General features: G+C 34.4%; 1 long non-coding RNA gene across 1 annotated transcript; it reads right to left on the bottom strand.

The window, feature by feature from the left end:
* Positions 289–3,568, bottom strand: LOC110271124. The gene is made up of 2 exons (XR_002361285.1): positions 3,268–3,568; positions 289–468 (listed from the first exon to the last, which is right to left on the bottom strand). It is a non-coding gene; the product is annotated as an uncharacterized LOC110271124 (long non-coding RNA).

Below are 7,612 nucleotides of genomic sequence, written 5' to 3' on the forward strand. Positions count from 1 at the left end.
TGTTTGTGAGTGATTTCAGATGTATAAGGTAGGAATGGCTTGGAGAGAATGGAAGAGGAGCATTCAAGTGAAGAAGCATGAAGAATCAAAGGAGAAGAGCATAGCGATGAGTATGTAACATCCCTTCCAGCAAAATACCTTGCTTAATTCAAGGTATTTCTACTGGAAAGAACATTACGTGACCTTTTCTAATATTAACTACTTAATTACTGAGCCTTTGTATCGATTTCGCGTTTCGGTTTTAAGAAAATGACAGAAAATTTTGTTTTTATTCGTTAAAGACATGAGTATTATTAATAGTAATTCTTATACATAAGAAGTCATATAAACCCAAATACAACACCTACCCCTCTGTTAAAATAAAACCTCAAAGGACAAGAGAGAGGGGACTCTATGAAAGCAATTAAAACCATAAAGAAAGCCTACTAATCGCTTGCAGCTTCATATTGCATCTTCAAACCTGTGTCACTGAAAGGGTGGAAAATTTGGGGGTGAGAACCAAACGACATGTTCTCAGTAGAGGTCGAGAATGCCGTGAAAGTAAAGAATAAAGTGCAAATAGTTAATTTCATTCAGAGACATCTGAAAGAAAATTAACCTTCTTTAAAAGCATTAGTTAATTATTCAAAATCCTAGAAGCATATTTTCTTTATAAAACTCTTAAAAGTTTCCTACACTATATGAATGACTAACCTATTCCAAGCATAGGTTCATTAAGTCTATGCTGAACCAGTTTGATTTTTCATACTTTACTAGACCATAACATAAAAGAAGTTATCTACGCGGTATAAATGATCATCCCGCTCCAAGCATAGGTTCATTAAGGCTATGCTGAACCAGTTAGATACTTTATACAGAATTAGACCTCAAACATACCAGTCATGGCCTCGGGCCCAAACAACTCAATCAACACCTAATCACCACAATCCAAACAATCAGTTACAAACATAGGTAATGAGGTTCAAACACAATCAAGAGCAATTACATCAAGTATAGTAATTAGCAATTAAACAGAATTATTCACTTAGGCAAACCAATTACAATATACACACCCAAACAATGTCACATAGATGAATATGATGAATGTCTAGTCCTAGTGCAAGCCATGAGCTCATGTGTCGGTTAGCACCTGCATTCCCGACATTTATCCAGTCACGAGTTCACGATTTCCCGAATACGATTTTCCGTTCAAATAAATGTGCATATAACTTGGGTTGCTTTAAGCAACAGATAAATAAATATTATCTCTTGGGTTGCATTAAGCAACAAATAAGCAAACAATATCTCTTGCGTTGCCTCAAGCAACAAACAAACATCTCTTGGGTTGCTTCAAGCAACAAACAAATAAACTAATATCTCTTGGGCTGCCTCAAGCAACAGATAATCATACAATAAGTACTTTACTCTTTCTTTTTTCTTTCATAATTGCAAATACGCAAGCGGGACAAGACTCATGCCCTTGCCAACAATCTCGTATACCAAATAATCTTTTTTTTAAAGAATCATTGAAGTTATTATCATTAAATAAGCCTTAAATATTGATTTTGATTAAGTTCTTATACTTTTATAAAAATTTGGACATAATCTCCTTTAAAAATAGGACTTAGTCACCCTTACAGGTCCCAACCAAACAATTTACCAAACTCTTTTCAACCTCTCCAATATCAAATCAATTCAGAATCAAACAAATTCCAACATTGAATCAGCCCTATGACGCTAAGGTTCATCTTTAATTTTTTGAACTCATAACTCTCACTCAGACATTCTCTCTATCTTCTTTTCTGTTTTTAATATAGCAAATAAACTCGGAATTGCACAAACTTTATGTCCAGGCATTCATCTTGAAATAAGATTTCTAACAAATCAAAGATCATAATTTTCTAGTTTCTCTAGCATTAGGAATAAAGGAAAAACCGTGACTACTCTGCAATGCGTAAAACCAGAAAAATAGCAGCAGCATGTGATATTCAAAATTCAATATAAAATCCAAGTTAAATCCAATGACTTTAAAAATTAATATACTTCAAATTTACTCATCCAGGTTTCTTTCTCAATTGGTTTTGAGTTAATACCATTTTTAATGAAGAAGTTACATAACCTGAAAGTTAAGTAAAAATAAGTCAGAATCTGTTTTAGAAACCAACAAGCTTAGTACTTTCCAATTTGAATAACTCTTACTACAAAACTCCAATTAAGCTAAATTTTGGTTTGGAAACTCCTAAATCATCCAGAAACAAGTTTATCTTGGTTGAAACCCAATTTCTATTTAATTCTAAGAGTTACAAGCATTGGAAGTTGATGCATAGCTTGCTGAAATCTGTTTCTTTTCAGCTTTGACCACCAATATTCAAAAATTCACAACTCCCAATCTTTAACTCCTAAAATTCTGAAGTTTTAGATCAATAAACCAAATTAATCAAATTTGATAAAAAAATTAGTTTCACTCCAAAACTCAGCTCGTAGAAGTTGCATCAAGACACACAAGTTGCTGCCCTGTTTGACCTTTTCTGCTGCAGGACAGATTTAACAACCTAACTTTAAAAATTTGCCATAAATTATATGGTTAACAAAAATGTCTCAAATTTTCCAGTTTAGTTCCTTATATTCCTAAGTTTAACGCAGACTTAGTCTCATGCAATTCCGATCATTACATAATTAGTAATAGCTTTTCAAATTTTCTGACTTCGTTTAAAATTATGCAGAAAATCAGATTTTAGAGTTCAACTTTGAAAAATCATAACTAATTCTATAATTGATACGAAACCTTCAAAATTGAATTTTCACAATTACACTTAATATAATTTACTAACATTTAAATTCTTATCATTTCAATCACTAAAGAATTATTAAATTACTTTCAAAGTTGCCGTTTAATTTCAAGAGAATCTGATTTTCAGCAAACCATTTAGTATTCAATATCCAACCCTTCAATACCCCTCAAAATTAGTTCCAAATCAACCACCAACCAAGTTCATTAATATTACAATATATCAAATAACAGCTCAACGACAACAAATCCAACATAATCTATTAAAATTCAGAAATTTTCAACAATTGGTCATCAAACAATTCCCAATCCACATAATCATTCAATATCACTAATCAACAATTCCAAATCACAATCTCAACAATTCGAGTCACAATTTCAGCCACAATTCTATATTCACATAATCAATCAATTACTCAAAGCTATTAAATCTATTTGCAGTTATTCAATAAACTTTGTGGGCATTCTAAAATTAAAATCATTTAAGTGAAACCCCCTACCTCAATGTCGCGTTAACAACGCAATCAAACCAAACATCAGCCTCAATAACATTTTTTTTTATGAGTTCCATTCCTCCGGCAACAACACAGCAGCTCCGAACCTTCGTAGTAGCATCAAAATCATCAAGGGCAGCTCCAACATTAGTTCCCAACGACTCCTACGGCAATACCCACGGCAGCAGAGATTTAGGTAACTGCGAAAATCAAAAGCAGAGGAAGAACAGAGGACAACCGTGAGTAGGGACAAGGATGAATTACATCAGAGTCAAAACAGCAACTTCGGCAGTCTCGATTAGTACCAGCGGCATCGTGTCCCTAAGAACTAGCGCATATAAGGAATACGAAATATGAGAAGAGAAAGACAAACGGCACGAAAGGTTTATGCGAGAAATTAGAAGAATACTCAAGTTTGTAATTGCACAAGATGGTATTTCGCAAGGTTTTGAAGAAATACGTGAAATCGTCAACAAACAAGGATATATATAAGTAATGAAATGGAGCATAAAGGGAGTTAATTCAAGGCTTAGGAAGAAATTTTGAATCAAACAGTTTCAATATGAACATCATTAGGAAAAATAGTACAACAATTTTGAACAACTTCAGTTTGAAATAGAGGGAATTAGTTTATCTTTTTCAAAAGAATATATAAATCTATCATTTTTCAAAGTACTAAACTTAGTATAAATAATATGTTATATCGATTTAATTTTTAAATCAAAACGAATCATGCATGGTTTGTAAATTAAAGCTTGTTTGATGTTAAGGGCAAAATATTTTCTTTAAAAATCTTGGAGGATATTTAAGTACATAATTAGGTAAGGATAGCCATAAAATTATAGTAAAGTTGGCAGAAAATCAGCTTCTATTTAAAGAATAAATTCTGAAACAAAATTTTCTATAAATCAATAAAAGATAAGTGGTATATCATAGATAAACAAGATTAAACTACATAAAGAAGTTTTAAAGTTTATGTAAGAAAGTCTAGGCTGAATTAAAAACAATCCCATCAAAATTTAAGCAAGGGTTGTGGATACTGTCAAGTAAGAAAAGATGTAAATTAAAATTTTTCTCGAAGAGAATCTGAAACAAGTACTCAAGAAGGAAATTACAAGAAATGGTATATTGCACCGAAATAAATCAGTGTTCAGAGCAAGGAGCATAGAGTTTGTAAGGTAAGGGATAAATGTTTCAAAAGATTCAAACAACAACCAGATACAGAGGCAAGCAAGGACGTGCACGAATGATAATACAAGGTTAGTCAGAAAGAGATCAAAAATTAGAAATTCCATTACAATTAGTAGAGAAAGAGATAACGCTAAGCACGAATAAAGAGCATACGTCGAAACGGAACTAGTCTCTAGAACTTAGTTTCTAACGTTTCCCCAAAACCTCGTAATTCGCGTTAACCTATCACTTCTATTTCGTTTATGATAACCCATTAGTGTTCCATATACATAAATCATTGGTATTAAATTGGCCAAACTTGATACCATGAGGTATGCAATGGTAAACTAATAGCGTTAATCACCAGACAGTCATGCATATAAAACATAAACTCTTGTCATCTGAACAAGTTAGAAAGCAAGACAGACACTCAGAGTATGTAATGAAGCATAGTCAGTCCACTCCCAAGGCTCTACAAGAAGGACTGCTCTGATACCATATTGTAACATCCCTTCCAGCAAAATACCTTGCTTAAGTCAGGGTATTTCTACTAGAAAGAATGTTACGTGACCTTTTCTAATATTAACTACTTAATTACTGAGCCTTTGTATCGATTTCACGTTTTAGTTTTAAGAAAATGCCAGAAAATTTTGTTTTTATTCGTTAAAGACATGTATCAAGGATAAACATTGTAAATAATAATAATAATCACATAAGTATTATTAATAGTAATTCTTATACATAAGAAGTCATATAAACCCAAATACAACACCTACCCCTCTGTTAAAATAAAACCTCAAAGGACAAGAGTGAGGGGACTTTATGAAAGCAATTAAAACCATAAAGAAAGCCTACTAATCGCTTGCAGCTTCATATTGCATCTTCAAACCTGTGTCACTGAAAGGGTAGAAAATTTGGGGGTGAGAACCAAACCACATGTTCTAAGTAGAGGTCGAGAATGCTGTGAAAGTAAAGAATAAAGCGCTAATAGTTAATTTCATTCAGAGACATCTAAAAGAAAATTAACCTTCTTTAAAATCATTAGTTAATTATTCAAACTCCTAGACCCATATTTTCTTTATAAAACTCTTAAAAGTTTCCTAGATTATATGAATGACCAACCTGTTCCAAGCATAGGTTCATTAAGTCTATGCTGAACCAGTTTGATTTTTCATACTTTACTAGACCATAACATAAAAGAAGTTACCTACGCGGTATAAATGATCATCCTGCTCCAAGCATGGGTTCATTAAGTCTATGCTGAACCAGTCAGATACTTTATACAGAACTAGACCTCAAATGTACCAGTCACGGCCTCGGGCCCAAACAACTCAATCAACATCCAATCACCACAATCCAAACAATCAGATACAAACACAGATAATGAGGTTCAAACACAATCAAGAGCAATTACATCAAGTATAGCAATTAGCAATTAAACAGAATTATCCACTTAGGCAAACCAATTACAATATACACACTCAAACAATGTCACATAGATGCATATGATGAATGTCTAGTCCTAGTGCAGGCCATGAGCTCATGTGTCGGTTAGCACCTACATTCCCGACATTTATCCGGTCACGAGTTCACGATTTCCCAGATACGATCTTCCGTTCAAATAAATGCGCATATAATTATTAGCAGCTCTATTGAGACAGCCTCTGCTTTCTACTCGCAGGAAATATACTCTTGGGAACGAAAAATTGCTGTAGGTATCCTAGTTTTCCTACAGAAGATTTTATACGCTTTTTGGGGATAATTTCATATAGTTTAGAGTATGTTTTAGTTAGTTTTTAGTCTATTTCTAGTAGTTTTTAGGAAAAATTCATATTTCTGGACTTTACTATGAGTTGTGTGTTTTTCTGTAATTTCAGGTATTTTTCTGGCTGAAATTGAAGGAGCTGACCAAATATCTGATTCAGGCTGAAAAAGGACTGCTAATGCTGTTGGATTCTGACCTCCCTGCACTCAAATTGGCTTTTCTGGAGCTACAGAACTCGAAATGGCACGCTTCCAATTGCATTGGAAATTAGACATCCAGGGCTTTCCAGAAATATATAATAGTCCATACTTTGCACAATCCGGAAAGTCTAAACCTTGTCTGTGGTATTCCGAGTAGGATTCAAGGATTGAATGACTATGACGAGCTTCAAACTCCTAAAGGCTGGGCGTTAGTGACAGATGCAAAAGGATAGTAAATCCTATTCCAACCGGATCGAGAACCAACCAGTGATTAGCCGTGCTGTGACAGAGCGCGTGAGCGTAGTTTTCACTGGAAGGATGGAAGGTAGCCATTGACAACGGTGATCCACCAACACACAGCTTGCCATAGGAGGACTTGCGTGCGTGAATCAGAAGACAGAGGAAAGCAGAGATTCAGAAGACAAAGCATCTCCAAAACTCCAACATATTCTCCATTACTGCACAACAAGTAACTTTTAATTTATGCTCTACTGGTTACTCACAATTCAATTGATAAACATAATTGCCTTCCTGACTAAGATTTACAAGATAACCATAGATTGCTTCAAACCAACAATCTCCGTGGGATTCGACCCTTACTCACGTAAGGTATTACTTGGACGACCCAGTGCACTTGCTGGTTAGTGGTACGTGTTGTGAAAAGTGTGATTCGCAATTCGTGCTACCATTTATACAGAACTAGACCTCAAATGTACCAGTCACAGCCTCGGCCCAAACAACTCAATCAATATCCAATCACCACAATCCAAACAATCAGATACAAACACAGGTAATGAGGTTCAAACACAATCAAGAGCAATTACATCAAGTATAGCAATTAGCAATTAAACAGAATTATCCACTTAGGCAAACCAATTACAATATACACACTCAAACAATGTCACATAGATGCATATGATGAATGTCTAGTCCTAGTGCAGGCCATGAGCTCATGTGTCGGTTAGCACCTGCATTCCCGACATTTTTCCGGTCACGAGTTCACGATTTCCCGAATACAATTTTCCGTTCAAATAAATGCGCATATAATTATTACCAGCTCTATTGAGACAGCCTCTGCTTTCTACTCGCAGGAAATATACTCTTGGGAACGAAAAATTGCTGTAGGTATCCTAGTTTCCCTACAGAAGCTCTTGGGTTGCTTTAAGCAACAGATAAATAAATATTATCTCTTGGGTTGCATTAAGCAACAAATAAG

Source organism: Arachis ipaensis, chromosome B04, assembly GCF_000816755.2.
Source record: "Arachis ipaensis cultivar K30076 chromosome B04, Araip1.1, whole genome shotgun sequence".
Classification (NCBI taxonomy): Eukaryota; Viridiplantae; Streptophyta; class Magnoliopsida; order Fabales; family Fabaceae; genus Arachis; species Arachis ipaensis.